Genomic DNA, 19,226 nt, shown 5'->3' with positions numbered 1-19,226 from the left:
ACCCCCCCCCCATCCTCATTCTCCATCTCGGTGTCTCTTTGCCTCTGCTCTGTGTCTCCATCTTCCGTTCTTCACTCTCCCCCCTCACTCTCCCCCTCTACGCTCTATCTCTCTCCCTCTCCACCTACACTCACCAGCTCTCTCATCAACTAACTCTCTCCCTTTCTCTATTTCTTACCTTCAATTTCACGCTTCCCCTTTACTCTTTCTCTTTGCCTCTGCCACTGCACTCTGTGCCACTACACTCTCTGCCATTATACTCTGTCCCATTACAATCTGTGCCACTACACTCTGTGCTACTACATTCTGTGCCACTACAATCTCTGACCCATCCCCATCTCTCTCTCTCTGTCTTGCTTGTTTCTCTGTCTCCCTTGTTTCTCTCTCACTATCTGCCTGTTTCTTCCTCTGTCTGTCTCTTTCTTTTTCCCTCACCCACACTATTTCTTTGTCTCTATTCTGCTTACCCTTACAATCTGCCTGTCTCTCTGCCACTCTCCATGTCGTCATTCTCCTATCTCTCTGTGTCTGTCTCCCTGTCTGTCTCCCTCTAATCTGTCTCTCCTTCTCCACTCTCCGTCTCCACTGTTCTTCTCTGACATATCCTCGCCTTTCCCTTCCTCCCTCCGCCCTCTCTGTCTGTCTGTTTCTCCCTCTGTTTCTGTCTTTCATTCTTTCTCCCCCAACATCTGTCTGTCTCTATAATTACATCTCTCTCGCTGTCTCTCTCTCTCTCTCTACTGATTCTCTGCCTCTCCATCCCTATCTCTCTGTCCACCTCCCCATCGCTCTCTCTCCCATCCCCACCTCCGTCTCTCTCTCTCTCTCCCACTCCGCCTCACTCTGCGTCTCTCTCTCTCTCTCCGCCTCTCTCTCTTTCCCTCAGCAATCTCTCCCTCTATCCCCGTCTCTCCTTCTCTGTCTGTCTCTCGTTCTGCCTCCCCTATTTATCTCTATCTCTTGCTGTCTCCTCTCTCTCTTTGTCCCCTGTCTGTCTCTCTCGTTCTCTCTCCCCAACTATCTGTCTCTGTCTTTATTTCTCTCTCTCGCTCCCTCTCACCATTTCTGACCCTTTTTGCGGATGTCTTTCTTTCTCTTGCCCCTTTCCATGTCTCTCTGCTCTGTCACTCCTGGTTAGCAGCGCCGCCTGCTGGAGGTTGTGGTCGGTGATGACATTGATCAGGAACGAAGGAACAGGATTGGCGATTGAGCCCCTCAAGCCTCTTACGCCATTCAATTGGATCATGGCGGATCTCTGAATTAAGTTCATTTGCCCGTCTTAACCCCATAATCCCTGAACACAGGGTTAATAAACCTCAGATTGAAAATTAACAATTGAGCTAACATCAACTTCCGTTTTCAGAAGAGTGTTCCAAACATCTACCACCCTTTGCGTGTAGAAGTGTTTCCGAACTTCACTGTGAAAGTCCTGGCTCCAGTTTTCAGGCTGTGTCCCCTCGTCCTCGATTCCCCAACCAGCGACATAGTTTCTCTCTATTTACCCTATTAGTTCCTCTTAATATCTTGAAAACTTCGGTCAAATCGCCCCTTAATTATCGAACTTCCAGAGAATACAACCGTAGTTTGTGTAATCTCTCGTCATAATTTAAACCTTGACGTCCAGGTATCATTTTAGTAAATAAAAGGTCCAAACTGAGTTTTAACAGCTCGGTAAGTTTTAATGACTGCCGAACAAGTAAAGATAAACTTTTAAAAACGACGACTCTAATATTTTTCCTTATTTTATTAGTTTTTGGTTATTGAAGAAGAATTAAAATTGCAATATTATTTTTTAAAACTTTTCCCTTCTGTCTCTTCAATTTAATTCAATTATTTCTTTGGTTTTTTTTATATTTACAATGCCATACAGAATGCTAACTTGAAAGGAATGAAGTCTGCTTGTTTGTTTGAGCAATGCAGCCTGATTCTGTGGGCGGGACTTCTGGTCCTTACCGATTTTGTGGGCGTGTCTTCTCCTCACATACCTTTCCAGCTGCGCAGCAAATCACGCTGCTCAGAGGCTGGGTTGAAAGTTTTTGTAAAGTTCAAATTCAAGTAATTCATCGCCACAGAGCCTACAGTCAGTATTTTTGTTAATTTATTTCGCAGGAGCTGCAGTGAGCGTTGCCTCGCCGCTCGCAGCGATTTCTGGCCCAATGTCTCCTGCCGCTCTGCCAATTTCCGAACCAGGTCAATCATTTCCCATCACTTCCATCAGCTTTAACTTTAGCTCACAGTCTCTTCTGAGGGACTTTATCGAATGCCTTTTGGAGGTCCATATAAACAACATCCATAGACATTACGCTGTACACTACTTTCGTTACCTCATCAAAACAAAATCCATGCTGGCTCTTACTGATCAGCTAAAAATGTTCAACGTGTTCAGCCACTATCCTTAATTATAGACCCGAGTACTTTCTCAAAAAACAGATGTTTGGCGAACTGGTCTATAATTCCCTGGTTTCCTTCTGTCACCTTTCTTAAATAGTGGAGTAACATGTGCAGTTTTTTCAATTTAGATAAATATTCATGCACCGTTCGGCTGTTAATTAAATCTGACTCATTACTCATTATTAATTCCAGTATGGCCTGCCCCATTGTTGGTCCTCGGACATATTATTGCAGAAAGCTTTCCTGAACATACTCAAGAAATTCGTTACCTTTCTGACATGAGCTGGTCTGTTTTTTTTCCCAATCTATATGAAAGTTAAAATCTTTCCCCATGAAAACCACTCTGCCTTAGACTTAGCTACATGCTTGTCTAATCTCCGCATTTATACATTCTGCCGCTTCACAGCTGCTTAACGGGGGTCGATACACAACTCCCACTTTGGGCTTAAATCCTTTTCGATTTCCGAATTCTACCCATAAAGTTTTCACTGCCTGTTACCTCTCGTCACTTCCTCTCTTATCAATGAAGCAAATTCAACCTTAATCACTCTGAATACTCCTCCCTCTCTGCCAGTTTTCCTATAATTCCTGTGGATCTTATAACCTGGTTTGTTCAGTTCCCATTCCTGACTGTTGTGCAGCCATGCCTCAGTAATGGCTACCATGTTGTATCCTGTAGGTTGAATTTGTGCCCGCATTTCATTCAATTTGTTATTTATACTGCATGCGTTTGTATAAATAACGCTTATTTGGGCCACACACCCCACCCATATTGTAATATTGTATTTCTCACACATTCCTTATTTCTCTCTTCCGATTTAATTACTTTACATCTTTCAGTTTTTCATTCACCTGCAGTGCCTAAAGCATAATTTCTGACTATCACTCTACTCTCTTCCTTTTTGTTCCAGAATTGTTATTTATATTGCTTTTCCAAATGATGTCAACCCCGCCATTTACTAGTTTAAAGCCCGATTCATCCTTAGCGTTGGGACCCTGGTCCCAGCCCGGGTCAGGTGGAGCCGGTCCCAACGGTACAATTCCTTCCTGTCCAAGTACAGGTGCCAGTGTCCCACGAAATGGAACCTCTGCTTCTCACACCACACCTTCATCCATGTGTTCACCGCCCTAATCTGCTTATCGTTGCGACTATTTGCACGTGGCTCAGATAATAATGCAGATATTCTAAACCTTGAGTGCCTGTATTTTTAAAATTTTGCTCCTGATACTCTCAATGTCTGGACTGTGATCTCCTCTCTCATGGCTGGACTGTGATCTCTTCTCTCAGTTTCTGGACATTTATCTCTCTCAGTGTCTTGACTGTGATCCTCTCTCTCAGTGTCCAGCCTGTGATCTCCTCTCTCATTGTCTGGACTGTGCTATCCTCTTAGTGTTTGGACTTTGATCACCTCTCTCAGATTCTGGAATGTGATCTCCTCTCTGAGTGTCTGGACTGTGATCTCCTCTCTCAATGTCTTTACTGATCTCCTCCCTCAGAGACTGGACTGTGTTTTGATCTCTTAATGTCTGGACAACGATCTACTATCTCTGCATCTGCACGATGATGGGGCCTGGAAATGAGGCCACCCATGATACAATAGCCGCACTCAGCATTGATCTGTGAAGGAACTGCTCGAGTAACCAAACACTAATGAGAGACAGAACCTTCCGGTGTGAACAGAAAGAATTTAGTAATAACATTACTGACCAACATAAATACTTTCACGGAATTCATGCTTTGGAAAAGAGGCATGGGAAATAACCAACCACCTCAATTTAAACTGTTCCCAGAACAGGTATAAAATGGGTTAGATATCGAGTAACGCTCCCTCTGCACTGTCACATCAAACACTCAAAGGGCAGGTGAAGTAGGAGTTAGATACAGAGTAAAGTTCCATCTACACTGTTCCATCAAACAGTCCCAGTGCAAGTACAACGCAGGTTAGATAAGAGTAAAAGTCCCTCTTCACTCTCCCATGCTCTGTGTGTGGGTCTCAATCCCAACCCGGGTGATATCTGCTGACGGAGAGCGGGATGGAGCCCTGGGCATTTTCCAGAGATCACTGCCTTCCGCAATTCGAGGCATTCTCCCGTCCATCGATGCTCTGCTCCAGTCTCTCGGTCCGATTGGAGTTAAGATACAGATTGAGGTTTTTGTCGTCATTCTTCCTGGAACAAATCCGCTGAAATAGCAACAAGTGGCTGTTGTTTGGCTGCGAACAGCTGAACAGGCATTTCAAAAACATCTCCTTGTGGCTCTATTTACTTATCCCTCCTCTCTTTCTCGATATTCTGTTCCTCAAACTCTATTTCTTTCTCTGTCTGTCTCGCTCTGTCTCTCCCTCTGCTCTCTCTTTCTCCCTTTACCTTTCTCTCTCTCTAGCTCTTAGCTTCTACAGCACAGAAATAAGCCATTCGTCCCAAACGGTCCATGCCGTTGCTTATGCTGCAGATGATCCTCCTTTCACCCTTCCTCATGCAACCTAATCAACATATCCTTCTATTACCTTTTCCCTCGCCGGTTTATCGAGCTTCCCCTTAAAAGCATCTTTGCTCGTCGCCTCGACTCGCTTGTGGTAGCGAGCTGCTCACTCTCACCACTCCCTGGGTAGTTTCTCCTGAATTAATATTGGATTTATTAGTGACTATCTTAGATTTATAACTCCTAGTTCTGCTCTCCCCCGCTGGTGAAATCAACTTCTCGCCGTCTACCCCATCAAACCCGTCTTTAAACTTAAAGACTTCGACCAGGTCACTCCTCAGTCTTCTCTTTTCCAGAGAAAAGACCTCTAGCTTGTTCTATCTTTCGTGATAGTTATAACCTCTCAGTTCTATGATATTGTCCCAGTACATTGTCCTAGATGCACTCGAGAAATGTATTGCTTTTATGCCCCAGTCAATAGGAAAATTAAAATCTCCCTTCATAACTGCTTTGCTTTAGCGGCAGGCTCCTCTGATCTCTGTATTTCTGTCTGTGCTCAGTACTGCATGTTTGAAATATTTGTTTCAATAATTGAAAGCTTTTCCTGCCCCAGTTCACCTCAGTGGGTTGTGATCTCCAGTGCGACCGAACCGTCTACGGGTTCAGGCTCTGGACAGCAATTTGAGTCTATGATCCAAGACTGAGAGCACACTACTTTCAAACAGGCACAGAATGATCCGGGACTGACAGCACACCCCTCTTAATCAGATACAGAATGATATGGGACTGACAGCAAATCCTTTTTAAAAAGACACAGAATGATCCGGGACTGACAACACACCCCTTTTAAACAGACACAGAATGATCCGGGACTGACAGCTCCAACATGAAAATACTTCTCCGATGCGCTGTTCTCAGTGTATTTGCTTCCAACTTTTGCATTTCCCATTCGATCAGTCAAAAATAAAGAGCATAATCTGCGCTCTTCATAACATGAACGCTCATGACCCTGAGGGGGATCGAACCCGCCACTTTTGCAACATTAATATCATGTTTTGCCCAACTGAGCTAATTGGCCACTGTCAAGATATAGCTTTTGTGTTTTTATTTTACTTTGCGTTGATGGCGTTCGCGGGAAACAAATCCCCTTTAGCTGCCAATCAAACAAACCGTTGGAGGGAACTTGCTGCATCCAACCAACCACAAGCCGTCTGCACCTGTCAATCAAACCCCCCTCCTCCCCAGAGTCACTGTCTGCAGTCTGGTCTGCAGTTATCAATCAACCCACACCTCCCCACGGAGACTGCCTGCGGTCTGCAGTCTGCAACTGTTAATCAATCCACCTCCTCCCCAGAGACACTGTCTGTGGTCTGCAGCTGTCAAACATCCAATCACCTGTCCGCTCCATCAAGTTCCGTCATAATTTTATATTCCTCAATTAAATCTCTTCTCAGCTTCCTTTGTTCCATAGAAAACAATCCGAGCCTATCCAATTCTTTCTCATAGCTAAAATTCTCCAGCCCTGGCGATATCCTCGTTAATGTCCCCTTTACCCTCTCCAGTGCAATCACATATATATGGCAATGTGATGATTCCCCCTCCCTTGAATGATCTGATCTCTCTCTCTCTCTCTCTCTCTCTCTCATTCTACTCTCTCTCTCTCTGACAAGTTTATATCACTCGCTTTGTCTCTCCTGTATATATATCTCTCTCTGTCTGTTTCTCTCTCCATCTCTGGCCCTCTATCGGTCTCTTTCCCTCTCAGCTTGTCTTTCACTGTCTTCCCCTCGGTCTCTGTTTCTCTTCTTGTGCTCAACTTCTCTCTCTCTTGCCCCTGTCTCATCCTCTCTTCTCTCTATCGATTTCTCTCTACTCTCTCTCTCTCTTTCTTACCTTATTCTCTCTCTGTACTCTCTCTGTCTCTCTCCACTCTCTCTTTCTCATGCCCTTTATTCTCTCTCTCTCTCTGTCTGACCTCTCTGTGATAATGAAATAATTGGCAAAAGATCTCCAGGGGAAATGTGGACACATTTTTTCAAAGAGGTTTTTTTATGACATGGAATGCATTTCCTGAAAGAGTGGCGGAACCACATTCCATCGGCATTTTCAAAAGGCAATTGGGCATTTCCTTGAAGAGGACTAATTTGCAGGCTTATGGGAAAAAAAGCTGTGCTGTATGACTAAACTTTCAAAGAGCAAGCACAGGCATGACGGGGCGAATGTATGCTAAGATTCCAGACATACTTTGACTGTGCAGCTGAGAAACAGGCCATTCCGCCCCTCATGCCGGTGTTTATGCTGCACAACAGCCCCCTCCCACCCGACTTCATCCAACCACATCAACATAACCTATTCCGTTCTCATCTCATAGAGACATTTAGTATTCTGAGAGGACTTGAGAGGATAGATGGTGACTCCACTGATTGGCAATCTAGAACAATAGGGAATGGTCATTCTCCATTCCCCAGATAAGTGGTCGGCCATTTAAGACTGAGATGAAGGCACTTGGTTTAACAACTCATCCAAATGACAGCAATTCAGAGAGTGCAGCACTCACTCAGTACTGACCCTCCAGCATTGCAGAGCTCTCTCAGTACTGGCCCTCCGACAATGCAGCACTCCCTCAGTACCGACCATCCGACAGTGCAGCACTCCCACTGTATTGACCATCATTCAGTGAAGCACTCCCTCAGTATTGACCCTCCAACAATGCAGCACTCGCTCAATACTGACCTGCGACAGTGCAGCACTCCCTCAGTACTGACCCTATGAGCGTGCAGCGTTCCCACAGTATTGGCACCGGGAAGTGTCGGCCGCTGATTAAGAGGCTCAATTCTCTGGAGTGTGTGGGGCTTGAGCGCACGACCTTCTGACTATGAGGCCAGAGTGCTACCTACTGAGCATCGGCTCGTAATGACTATATCAGGCTATTGCTTGACTCGTCTGTGGGTCAGATCTCCCTACTTTGGCCCCTTTTCACACATGTTAGTGAGAAGGCCCGTCTGAGCTGGGTGTACCTGTCTGATGCCGAGGCCGTATTTCAGAGGGCAGTTACGTCAACCAGAGTGGTGTGGGATTGGGGTCAGAGTTTAAGGGAAAGAATGAGTGTTAGGATCAAAATGCTCCGAACAGCTCTTCATACACCTGGAGAAACTGGAATACTCCTGGGAATGAGTCTGAGTATCAAAACTCTCCTTAATGAGTGGAATACCTTCTGAACTCCAGAGAAGATTGGAAGGTGGAAATAAGGGACATGGGGAGAAGTTCGTTCGTTGGGAGTGGGGGATATGTGGAGCAGTTGATTAAGTCGGATTGAGGTATATGACTAGAAGGTGGGTCGGTGGGTTTGAGGGATATGGGGGAAAGGGACTAAGTGGGGATTGAGGGATATGTTGATACGTTGGGTAGATTGGGTTGACCGACAGGGGGAGAAGGTTGGTAGGTGGGAATTGAGGGATATGTGGAGAAGGCGAGTAGGTGGTGTTGAGTGATATGGGGAGAAGGTGGGTAGGTGGGGAGAAAGGGAGATCGTGAGAAGGTGCCTTTTCAGGAGCGTCATAAAGGGGGAGAGTGAAGCAGAGAGTTTAGGAAGGGAATTGCAGAGCTTTGGGAGGAGACAACTGAAGGCACGTCCTCAAATAGTGGAGTGCAAGAAATCGGGGTTGCGCAAGAGGCCAGTATGGGAGGAGTGCTGAGATCTGTGTGCGGGGGGGTGGGGTTGTAGCGTTGGAAGAGTTTACAGAAATAGGGGGAGCAATGGCTGTGGAAGGATTGGAAAAGAACGATGAGAATTTTAAAATCGAGGCGTTCCTGGACCGGCAGCCAATGGAGCACAGGGGTGATGATTGAACGGAACTTGCTGCGAGTTAGGATACGGGCCAGCAGAATTTTGGATTCGCTGAAGTTAATGGAGTATGTAAAATCGGAGGTCGGAAAGGCGAGCATTGGAATAGATGAGTCTCGATGTAACAAAGGCTCGGACGAGGGTTTCAGAAACAGATGAGATGAGGCAGGTGCGGAGACGGGCGATGTTACGGAGGTGGAACTAGGCGGACTTGGTGATGGAGAGAAAATGTGGTCGGAATCTCAGCTCAGGGTCAAACAGGACGTCAAGGGTTGTGAATGGTCGATTTCAGCATCAGACGGTGGCCAGGGAGAGGGATGGAGTTCGTGGGTTGGGCCTGTTATGGGTCACATGACGTGGACTGGCAGTGATATACCCCATGGAACAATAACCACACTCAGCACTGACCCGTGGGACATCTACCCGTGGAACACGGATCCATGCGAGAGGCAGAAACTTCTGAGGTGAACAGAGAGAGTTTTATAATAACAGGGCGGAGAAACATAAAACATTGTCACGATGTTTAATACTTCGGAATGTGAGGAATGAGGAATATCAACAAACTCTGTCTCAACTGTTCACATGTTAGAAACAGCAGGGGTTAGATACAGAGTAAAGCCCCCTCTGCACTGTCCCATCAAACACTCCCAGGCATGTGCAGCACGGGTTAGATATCGTGTAAAGCTCCCTCGACACTGTCCCATTGAATATTCCCAGGGTAGGTGCAACAGTGGTTAGATATTGAGCAAAGCTCCCTCTACATTGCCCTTTCATACTTTCGCAGGGCAGGAACAACAGAGTTTAGATACAGAGTAAGGATCCCTCTACACTCGCCCATGCTCTGTGTGTTGGTGTCAACCAAACACCGGGTGAGATTTACTAACCGAGAGCGGGATGAAGCCTGTGCCCTCCGCAGAGAGCACTGCCTCTCCCCATTGTCGGTGATTCAACCTCCCTGTGCTGTGATCCTGATTGTTCCTCTCTCTCGTTCTCTCTCTCTCTCTCACTCATTCACTCTACTCTCTCTCTCTCTGACCAGTCTCTATCAATCGCTCTGTCCACGTCTCTCCCTCTCTCTGTCTATCTCTTCCCTGTTTCCCCCCTGTCTGTTTCTCTCCCTTTCCCTGTCCTTCTGTCGGTATCTCTCAATCTACCCTTGTCTTTCTCTGTCTTCCCCTTTGTGTCTTGTTCTGTTCTTGTGCTCTCCTTCTCTCCCTCTTGCCTCTGTATCATCCTCTCTTCCTCTCACTCTGTCCGCCTACCCTCTCTGTCTCCTTCTACTCACTCTCTTTCTCTCTTCCTCACCCCACTCCTCTCTCTCTCCCTGTCTCTCGCCCACCTACTGTCTCTGTCTGTACCCTTTCTGTCTCATTCTACTCTCTCTCTCTTTCTCATCCTAATCGCCACTCTCTCTTTCCTCTTGTCTCTGTCTGTACCCTCTCTTTCATCATCTGCTCTCTCCCTTTCTCACCCTACTCCCCTCACTCTCTATCTCTCTCGTAATCTGTCTGTAGTCTATTAGTCTCCTTCGAATCTCTCTCTCTCTCACTCACTCTCTCTCTCCCTATCACTCCTCTCTTAGACAATAACACAATTTGCAAAATGTCTCGATTGTAAATGAGGAAACATTTATTCACTGAGTTTTATTTTGTTAAAGAATGAAATTCCTGAAAGAGCGGTGGAACCACATTCCATAGGCACTTTCAAAAGGCTTGTTCTTGAAAAGGACTAATTTGAAGGGTTATGGGTTAAACGCTGGGTTGCAGGACTACATTTGGCAGTTCTTTCAACAAGATAGCACAAGCATGCCGTGCCGAATTTACAGTAACTTTCCTGAATTCCGTAGACTGCACAGTTCAGAAACAGGCCGTTCAGCCCAACAGGTCCATGCCGGTGTTTATGCTCAAAACGAGCCCACTCAAACCCTTCTTCATCTAACCACATCAACATGTCCTTCTATTCCTTTCTCATCTCATTGAAACATATAAACTAGAATATAAGATTCTGCGGGGACTTGAAAGGATCGATGCTGAGAGATTGTTTCTCCTGGCTGGCGAGTCCAGAACAAGGATTGTCGTCTTCAGATCAGGGCTCGGCCATTTAAGACTGAGATGAGTAGGAATTTATTCAATCAGAGGTTTGTGAATCTTTTGAATTCTCCACCCAGAAGGTTGTGGATGCTCCGTCGTTGCGGGTATTCAAGGCTGAGATTGATAGATTATTGGACTCTCGGGAATCAAGGGATGTGGGGAACCGGCGGGAAAGTGGAGTTGAGGTGGAAGATCAACCATGATCTGATTGAATGGCGGTGGAGGCTCGAGGGGCCGGATGGGCTACTCCTGTATATTCTTATATTCTTGTGTTCTTTCTCTCTCATGTGTTGAACTAGCTACTCCTTGAATGCATCGTTGCATTCGTCTCAACTACTCTTGGTGGTAGCGAGCTTTACATTCTCACCAGTCTCTGGGTAAAGATGTTTCTATTGAATTCATTGATCGATTCAATTCGATTTATTCGTGACTATTTACAATAATGATCCTTGGTTCTGGTCTCCCCTGCAAGTGGAAACATCTTCTCCACGTCTACCCTATTAAGCACATCAATTAAATTAAATAGTTCTATCAGTTCACTCCGAAGTCTTCTCTTTTCCGGATAAAAGAGCCTCAGCTTGTTCTCCCTTTCCTGACATGTGCAACCTCTCAGTTCTGTGACATTGTTTCAGAAAACTGCCCTAGATGCACTCTGGAAATGTATTGCCTTTATGTCCCAATCCATTTGAATATTAATATCTCCCTGCTCAGCTGCTTTGCCTTAGCAACAGGCTCCTCTGATCTCCATATTTCTGTGTCGGGTCAATACTTCTTGTTGGAAGTACCTGATTCATTTGATGCCCCAGTTCATCACAGTTGGTTGTGATCTCCAGTGTGATCGAGCCGTCTATGGGTTCAGGCTCTGAACAGAAACTTGATCCTCTGATACGTGACTGACGGCACACCAATTACAAAGAGACACAGAATGAACTTGGACTAACAGCACATCTCTTTTAAACAGACACAGAATGATCCGGGAGTGACAGTTCATCCCTTTTAAACAGACACAGAATGTTTGGCTAATTCATCTACAATTCAATGGTTTCCTTCTTTCACCTTTCTTAAATAGTGGGGTAACATGTGCAGTTTTTCAATTTAGATAAATGTTCATGCACCGTTAGGCTGTCAATTAAATCTGACTCATTACTCATTATTAATTCTAATATGGCCTGCCCCATTGTTGATCCTGGGACATATTATTGCAGAAAGCTTTCCTGAACATACTCAAGCAATTCGTTACCTTTCTGACATGAGCTGGTCTGTTTTTCCCAATCAATGTGAAAGTGAAAATCTATCCCCATTAACACCACTCTGCCTTAGTGCATGCTTGTCTAATCTCCAAATTTATACATTCTGCCGCTCCACAGCTGCTACAAGGAGGTCTATACACAACTCCCACTTTGGGCTTAAATCCTTTTCTATTTCCTAATTTTACCCATAAAGATTTCACTGCCTGTTTCCTCTCGTTATATCCTCTCTTATCAATGAAGTAATTTCAACCTTAATCACTCAGGATACTCCTCTCCCTCTGCCAGTTTTCCTATCGTTCCTGTAGACCTTACAACTTGGTTTATTCAGTTCCCATTCCTGACAGTTGTGCAGCCATGCCTCAGTAATCGCTACCATGTCGTACCCTGTCGGTTGAATTTGTGCCCGCATTTCATTCAATTTGTTGCTTATACTCCATGCATTTGTATAATTAACGCTTATTTGGGCCACAGACCCTAACCATATTTAAAATTGTATTTCTCACACATTCCTTATTTCCCTCTTCCGATTTAATTGCATTACATCTTTCACTTTTTCATTTACCTGTAGTGCCTAAAGCATAATTTCTGACTATCACTCTACTCTCTTCCTTTTTGTTCTAGAATTGTCATTTATATTACTTTTCCAAATGAGCCCTACCCCCCCATTTACGAGTTTAAAGCCCGATTGATACTTAGCGCTAGGACCCAGATCCCAGCTCAGGTCAGGTGGAGCCGGTCCCAACGGTAGAATTCCTTCATGACCTAGTGCAGGTGCAAGTGTCCCACGAAATGGAACCGCTGCTTCTCACACCACTCCTTCATCCTTGTGTTCACCTCCTTAATCTCCTTACCCCTGCGACTATTGCACGTAACTCAGGTAATAATGGAGAGATTATAACCCTTGAGTGCCTGTATTTTTAAAATTTTGCTCCCGTTACTCTCAGTGTCTGGACTGTGATCTCCTCTCTCATGGCCGGACTGTGATCTCTTCTCTCGGTGTCTGGACGTTTACCTCTCTCAGTATCTGGACTGTGATCCTCTCTCTCAGTGTCCAGCTTGTGACCTCCTCTCCCAATGTCTGGACTGTGATATCCTCTCAGTGTTTGGACTGTGATCACCTCTCTCAGATTCAGGACTGTGATCTCCTCTCTGAGTGTCTGGACTGTGATCTCCTCTCTCAATGTCTGTACTGATCTCCTCCCTCAGTGTCTGGACTACGATTTACTCTCTCTGTGTCTGAACGATGATGGGGCCTGGGAATAATGCCACCCATGATACAATAGCCTCACTCAGCATTGACCTGTAAAGGAACTGCTCGAGTAACCAAACACCAGAGAGAGACAGAACCTTCTGGTGTGAACTGAAAGATTTTTGTAAGAACAGGGCTCACCAACATAAACACTGTCACTGACTTCATGCTTTGGAATATGAGGCATGGGAAATAACCAACCATCTCAGTTGAAACTGCTCCCAGGAAAGGTATAAAATGGGTTAGATATAGAGTAAAGCTCCCAAACACTGTTACATCAAACACTCACAGGTCAGGTGAAGTAGGAGTTAGATGCAGAGTAAAGTTCCATCCACACTGTTCCATCAAACAGTCCCAGGGCAACTACAACGCAGGATAGATGAGAGTATATCTCCCTTTACACTGTCCCATCAAACACTCCCAGAGCAGTTGCAACACAGGTTAGATAGAGAGTAAAAGTCGCTCTGCACTCTCCCATGCACTATGTGTGGGTCTCAATCACAACCAGGGGTTATATCTACTAACGGAGAGCGGGATGGAGCCTGGGCCTTTTCCAGAGATCACTGTCTTCCGCAATTCTTGGTCATTCTCCCTTCCATCGATGCTCTGCTCCAGTCTTTCAGTCTGACTAAACTTTCAAAGAGCCAGCACAGGCATGATGGGGCGAATGTATGCTAAGATTCTAGACATACTTTGACTGTGCAGCTGAGAAACAGGCCATTCCGCCCCTCATGCCGGTGTTCATGCTGCACAACAGCCCCCTCCAACCCGACTTCATCCAACCACATCAACATATCCTGTTCCTTTCTCATCTCAGAGAAACATATAGTATTCTGATGGGACGTGACAGGATAGATGGTCAATTTGCTAAGATACAAATTGAGGTTTTTGTCTTCATTCTTCCTGGAACAAATCTGATGAAATGGCAACAAGTGGCTATTGTTTAGCTGCCAACAGCCTCACGGGGATTTCAAAAACGTCTCCTTGTGGCTCTATTTACTTATCCCTCCTCTCATTCTCGATATTCTGTTCCTCAAACTCTGTCTATTTCCCTGTCTGTCTCTCTCTGTATCTCTCGTGCTCTGTCTCTCCCTCTAGTCTCCCTTTACTCTCTCTCTCTCTTTCTCTTAACCTCTGCATAGACTGTACAGCACAGAAACACGCCATTCGTCCCAAAGCGTCCATGCCGTTGCTTATGCTGCAGATGATCCTCCTTTCACCCTTCCTCATCTAACCTATTCAACATATCCTTCAATTCCCTTTTCCCTCTTGTGTTTATCTGGCTTCCCCTTAAAAGCATCTTTGCTTGTCGCCTCGACTCGCTTGTGGTAGCGAGTTGCTCACTCTCACCACTCCCTGGGTAAAGGAGTTGCTCCAGAACTAATTATGGATTTATTAGTGACTATCTTAGATTAATAACTCCTGGTTCTGCTCTCCCCCGCGGGTGGAATCATCTTCTCTCCGTCTACCCCATCAAACCCGTCTTTGAACTTAAAGACTTCGACCAGGTCACTCCTCAGTCTTCTCTTTTCCAGAGAAAAGACCTCTAGCTTGTTCTCTCTTTCGTGATAGTTATTACCTCTCAGTTCTATGATATTGTCTCAGTAAATTGTCCTAGATGCACTCGAGAAATTTATTGCTTGCATGTCACAGTCAATTGGAAAATTAAAATCTCCCTTCATAACTGCTTTGCCTTAGCGGCAGGCTGCTCTGATCTCTGTATTTCTGTCTGTGCTCAGTACTGCATGTTGAAATATTTGTTTCATTAATTGAAAGCATTTCCTGCCCCAGTTCACCTCAGTGGGTTGTGATCTCCAGTGTGACCAAACCGTCTACGGGTTCAGGCTCTGAACAGCAACTTGAGTCTATGATCCAGGACTGAGAGCACACTACTTTCAAACAGGCACAGAATGATCCAGGACCGAGAGCACACCCCTTTTAAATAGATACAGAATGATCCGGGACTGAGGGCGCACCCCTTTTAATCAGATACAGAATGATCTGGGACTGACAGCAAACCCCTTTTAAACAGACACAGAATGATCCGGGACTGAAAGCAAACCCTTTATAAAAAGACACAGAATGATCCGGGACGGACAGCACACCCCTTTTAAACAGACACAGAATGATCCGGGACTGACAGCTCCAACATGAAAATGCTTCTCCGATGCTCTGTTCTGAGTGTATTTCCTTCCAAACTTTGCATTTCTCATTCGATCACAGTCAAAAATAAAGAGCAGAAACTGCGCTCTTCATAAAATGAACTCTTATGGCTCTTATGGGGATCGAACCCGCGACCTGAGCGTCATTAATACCATATTTTACCCAACTGAGCAAATCGGCCACTGTCAAGAGAAAGCTCTTGTGTTTTCATTTTACTTTGTATTGATGGCGTTCCCGGGAAACAAATCCTCTGTCGCTGCCAATCAAACAAACCGTTGGAGGGAACTTGCTGCATCGAACCAACCACAAGCCGTCTGCACCTGCCAATCAATCCCCCCTCCTCCCCAGAGACACTGTCTGCAGTCTGGTCTGCAGCGGTCAATCAACCCACACCTCCCCACGGAGACTGCCTGCCGTCTGCAGTCTGCAACTGTTAATCAATCCACCTCCACCCCAGAGTAACTGTCTGCAGTCTGCAGCTGTCAATCACCCAGTCACATTCATCCACTGTATCTGGTCGCGTCAGAATTTTATATTCCTCAATTAAATCTCTTCTCAGCTTCCTTTGTTCCAAAGAAAACGACCCGAGCCTATCCAATTCATTCCCATATCTAAAATTCTCCAGCCCCGGCGATATCCTCGTCAATGTCCCCTTTACCCTCTCTAGTGCAATGACAGATTTCCGGCAATGTGATGATTCCCCCTCCCTTTAATGCTCTGATCTCTCTCTCTCTCTCACTCTCTCTCTCTCATTCTACTCTCTTTCTCTGACAAGTTTTTATCACTGACTTTGCTCACCGATATTTCTCTCTCTCTGTCTGTATCTCTCTCCCTCTCTGGCCCTCTGTCGGTCTCTTTTCCTCTCCCCTTGTCTTTCTCTGGCTTCCCCTCGGTCTCTGTCTCTCTTCTTGTGCTCAACTTCTCTCTCTCTTGCCCCTGTCTCATCCTCTCCTCTCTCTGTCGATGTCTCTCTGCTCTCTCTCTCTCTCTTTCTTACCTTATTCTCTCTCTGTACTCTCTCTGTCTCTCTCTACTCTCTCTTTCTCTTGCCCTTTATTCTCTCTCTCTCTGTCTCACCTCTCTGTGATAATGAAATAATTGGCAAAAGATCTCTCGGGAAAATGTGGACATATTTTTTAAAGAAGTTTGTTATGACATGGAATGCATTTCCTGAAAGAGTGGCAGAACCACATTCCATCGGCATTTTCAAAAGGCAATTGGGCATGTCCTTGAAGAGGACGAATTTGCAGGGTTATGGGGAAAAAGCTGGGGTGTATGACTAAACATTCAAAGAGCCAGCACAGGCATGACGGGGCGAATTTATGCTAAGATTCGAAACATACTTTGACTGTGCAGCTGAGAATCAGGCCATTCCGCCCCTCATGCCGGTGTTCATGCTGCACAACATCCCCATCCCACCCGACTTCATCCAACCACATCAACATATCCTATTCCGTTCTCATCTCATAGAGACATTTAGTATTCTGAGAGGACTTGACAGGATAGATGGTGACTCCACTGACTGGCAATCCAGAACAATGGGGAATAGTCATTCTCCATTCCCCAGATAAGTGGTCGGCCATTTAAGACTGAGATGAAGGCACTTGGTTTAACAACTCATCCAAATGACAGCAATTCAGAGAGTGCAACACTCACTCAGTACTGACCCTCCAGCATTGCAGAGCTCTCTCAGTACTGGCCCTCCGACAATGCAGCACTCCCTCAGTACCGACCATCCGACAGTGCAGCACTCCCACTGTATTGACCATCATTCAGTGAAGCACTCCCTCAGTATTGACCCTCCAACAATGCAGCACTCGCTCAATACTGACCTGTGACAGTGCAGCACTCCCTAAGTACTGACCCTATGAGCGTGCAGCGCTCCCACAGTATTGGCACCGGGAAGTGTCGGCCGCTGATTAAGAGGCTCAATTCTCTGGAGTGTGTGGGGCTTGAGCGCACGACCTTCTGACTATGAGGCCAGAGTGCTACCTACTGAGCATCGGCTCGTAATGACTATATCAGGCTATTGCTTGACTCGTCTGTGGGTCAGATCTCCCTACTTTGGCCCCATTTCACACATGTTAGTGAGAAGGCCCGTCTGAGCTGGGTGTACCTGTCTGATGCCGAGGCCGTATTTCAGAGGGCAGTTACGTCAACCAGAGTGGTGTGGGATTGGGGTCAGAGTTTAAGGGAAAGAATGAGTATTAGGATCAAAATGCTCCGAACAGCTCTTCATACACCTGGAGAAACTGGAATACTCCTGGGAATGAGTCTGAGTATCCAAACTCTCCTTAATGAGTGGAATACCTTCTGAACTCCAGAGAAGATTGGAAGGTGGAAATAAGGGACATGGGGAGAAGTTCGTTCGTTGGGAGTGGGGGATATGTGGAGCAGTTGATTAAGTCGGATTGAGGTATATGACTAGAAGGTGGGTCGGTGGGTGTGAGGGATATGGGGGAAAGGGGCTAAGTGGGGATTGAGGGATATGTTGATACGTTGGGTAGATCGGGTTGACCGACAGGGGGAGAAGGTTGGTAGGTGGGAATTGAGGGATATGTGGAGAAGGCGAGTAGGTGGTGTTGAGTGATATGGGGAGAAGGTGGGTAGGTGGGGAGAAAGGGAGATCGTGAGAAGGTGCCTTTTCAGGAGCGTCATAAAGGGGGAGAGTGAAGCAGAGAGTTTAGGAAGGGAATTGCAGAGCTTTGGGAGGAGACAACTGAAGGCACGTCCTCAAATAGTGGAGTGCAATAAATCGGGGTTGCGCAAGAGGCCAGTATGGGAGGAGTGCTGAGATCTGGGTGCGGGGGGATGTGGTTGTAGCGTTGGAAGAGGTTGCAGAAATAGGGGGAGCAATGGCTGTGGAAGGATTGGAAAAGAACGATGAGAATTTTAAAATCGAGGCGTTCCTGGACCGGCAGCCAATGGAGCACAGGGGTGATGATTGAACGGAACTTGCTGCGAGTTAGGATACGGGCCAGCAGAATTTTGGAATTGCTGAAGTTAATGGAGTATGGAAAATCGGAGGTCGGCCAGGCGAGCATTGGAAGAGATGAGTCTCGATGGAACAAAGGCTCGGACGAGGGTTTCAGAAACAGATGAGATGAGGCAGGTGCGGAGACAGGCGGTGTTACGGAGGTGGAAGGAGGCGGACTTGGTGATGGAGAGAATATGTGGTCGGAATCTCAGCTCAGGGTCAAACAGGACGTCAAGGGTTGTGAATGGTCTATTTCAGCATCAGACGGTGGCCAGGGAGAGGGATGGAGTCGGTGGGTTGGGCCTGTTATGGGTCACATGACGTGGACTGGCAGTGATATACCCCATGGTACAATAACCACACTCAGCACTGACCCGTGGGACATCTACCCGTGGAACACGGATCCATGCGAGAGGCAGAAACTCCTGAGGTGAACAGAGAGAGTTTTATAATAACAGGACGGAGAAACATAAAACATTGTCACGGAGTTTAATACTTTGGAATGTGAGGCATGAGAAATATCAACAAACTCTGTCTCAACTGTTCACATGTTAGAAACAGCACGGGTTAGATACAGAGTAAAGCTCCCTCTGCACTGTCCCATCAAATACTCCCAGGGCAGGTGCAGCACAGGTTAGATACAGAGTAAAGCCCCCTCGACACTGTTCCATCAAACAGTCCCAGGCATGTGCAGCACGGGTTCGATATCGTGTAAAGCTCCCTCGACACTGTTCCATTGAATATTCCCAAGGTAGGTACAACAGGGGTTAGATATAGAGCAAAGCTCCCTCTATGTTGCCGCTTCATACTTTCGCAGGGCAGGAACAACAGAGTTTAGAT

At 46.1% G+C, this 19,226-nt stretch overlaps 1 long non-coding RNA gene across 8 annotated transcripts in view; it reads left to right on the top strand.

Annotated features, from left to right (window-relative positions):
- LOC137313856 (uncharacterized) overlaps window positions 1-19,226 on the top strand; it is a 271,375-nt gene that overhangs the window by 219,727 nt on the left and 32,422 nt on the right. Inside the window, exon 20 of one of the 8 annotated variants that reach the window (XR_010961089.1) lies at window positions 15,038-15,408. The exons of the other annotated variants lie outside the window; for them this stretch is intronic. This is a non-coding gene — a long non-coding RNA (uncharacterized lncRNA). Of the gene's footprint in view, window positions 1-15,037; window positions 15,409-19,226 lie in introns of those variants that run through there. 8 annotated transcript variants of the gene reach the window in all.

This window comes from Heptranchias perlo, unplaced genomic scaffold, assembly GCF_035084215.1.
Source record: "Heptranchias perlo isolate sHepPer1 unplaced genomic scaffold, sHepPer1.hap1 HAP1_SCAFFOLD_49, whole genome shotgun sequence".
Taxonomy (NCBI): domain Eukaryota; kingdom Metazoa; phylum Chordata; class Chondrichthyes; order Hexanchiformes; family Hexanchidae; genus Heptranchias; species Heptranchias perlo.
The sequence above is the reverse complement of the archived record's forward strand: the minus strand, read 5'-3'. Positions and strand labels throughout refer to the sequence as shown.